The following is a 1,801-nucleotide window of genomic DNA, read 5'->3' on the forward strand; positions in this document are numbered from 1 at the left end:
TGAAGGCTGCTGTCCTTGACCTTCTGCAGCAAGTGCTTCAGGTCTTCCTCACTTTAAGCAAACAGGGTTGTGTCATCTGTATAATGCAGATTGCTGATGAGTTTTCCTCCAATCCTGATGCCACATTTCTCCTCATAGAGCCCAGCCTCCTGGATAATCTGTTCTGCATATCGATTGAAAAGGTATGGAGATAGGAGATATCCTTGGCGTACACCCTTCCCAATTTTGAACCATGCAGTGTTTCCTTGCTCTGTTCTGATGACTGCCTCCTGGTCCAAGTATAGGTTTCAAATTAGCACGATCAAGTGTTCTGGGATTTCTAGTCTTCTCAGAGTTAGCCACAGTTTGTTGTGATCCAGTCAAACACCTTTGCATAATCAAACACAGATAGACATTCCTCTAGTACTCCCTGCTTTCAGCCATGATCCATCTAACTTTAGCTACAATATCCCAAGTACCCCAACTCCTTCTAAACCCAGCCTGCACTTCTGGTAGTTCTCTGTTGATGTGCTGTTTCAGTCCTTTTTGGATAATCTTCAGCAGAATCTTGCTTGCATGTGATATTAATAATACTGTTCAATAATTTCTACACTCTGCCAGATTGATGGGGAATGAGATTGTTTACAGCTTTAGCTTGCTTGGCTCCACAATCAACACTTTTGGTACCAGCAAACAGGAAATCAAAAGATGAATTGCATTGGAAAAATATTTTGTCAGGGACCTCTACAGAGTGCTCAAGAACAGTGATGTCATTCTAGCGATTAAAGTGCACCTGATCCAAGATATGGTCTTCGCAATTAATTGCTATGCATCAGAGAGCTGAATAAACAATGTCTTTGAGTTGCAATGCCAGAGAACAGTGTTGATCAATCTATGCACTGCCGAGAGATTAAAACAGGTCAGGCTATTCCTTGGTGGCAAAGATTTGAAGTTCTGTCTCACATACTTTGGGCATGTTTACAGGAGGAACCAGTTCTTGGAAAGAGACATCATGCTTGGGAGAGTAGAGGGACAGCACAAGAGAAGACCCTGAGTGAGATGGATTTACTCAGTAACTGGTAGGTGTGTTGGAGACAATGACATTTGTTCAAGATAGAGTAGGGCTAGGAGCTGTTGTACATAGGGTCGCTAGGAGACTCAACAGCACGTAACAAGGCAAAAAAAGTAGTTTTTTCTCGCCCAACTCTCTAGTGCACGGTGCATGGGAAAGAAATAGTGACCATTTGCTAAATTCAGGGAAGATACCGTTTCTGGACCACGAACTTGAAAAACTAGCAAAAAAATGTTGGTTTTGGAGGTATTAAATTATGGCTTCCTGAACGTCAAGGTAAACCCTGTCTCTCCAGGTGGAGATTGACAGGGAGGATGGCGACCTCGCTGTGGTCCATGGGTGTCACCGGCGAGCGGTGCTGGGGACGGCGGACCAGTATGAGGAGAGCGCCCTTTCTAAGGTCAGCAAGGTGGGGACTCCCGCTAGTGTCCGCAGGTGCCGGCTGGGCGCCGCCCTCCCATCGCCAGGGCTCTGGAGTAGCGGGTCACCGCCGGCCCCAACCGCGGCCTCCACGTCCCGCGCGGGCACGCGGCCCCCACGCCCGGCACAGGCTGCCGGGGGGATCTTCTCGCGAGAGGAGCCGAGGGGGCGCCGGGGCGCCGCAGGCTCGGGGGGCCCGGCTGGGAGGGGAGCCGAAGCGGCGGCTGGGCCGGGGACGCCGGGAAGCCGCTCGGCGCGTCGCCGCGAGCCAGGCCTGACGTCAGGAGTTCTCCTCAAAGTCAACAACAAGCCCCGCGGCAGCGGCGGGAG

This window comes from Elephantulus edwardii, unplaced genomic scaffold (assembly GCF_000299155.1).
Source record: "Elephantulus edwardii isolate Elephantulus edwardi_28Jun2011 unplaced genomic scaffold, EleEdw1.0 scaffold00219, whole genome shotgun sequence".
NCBI classification, from domain to species: Eukaryota; Metazoa; Chordata; class Mammalia; order Macroscelidea; family Macroscelididae; genus Elephantulus; species Elephantulus edwardii.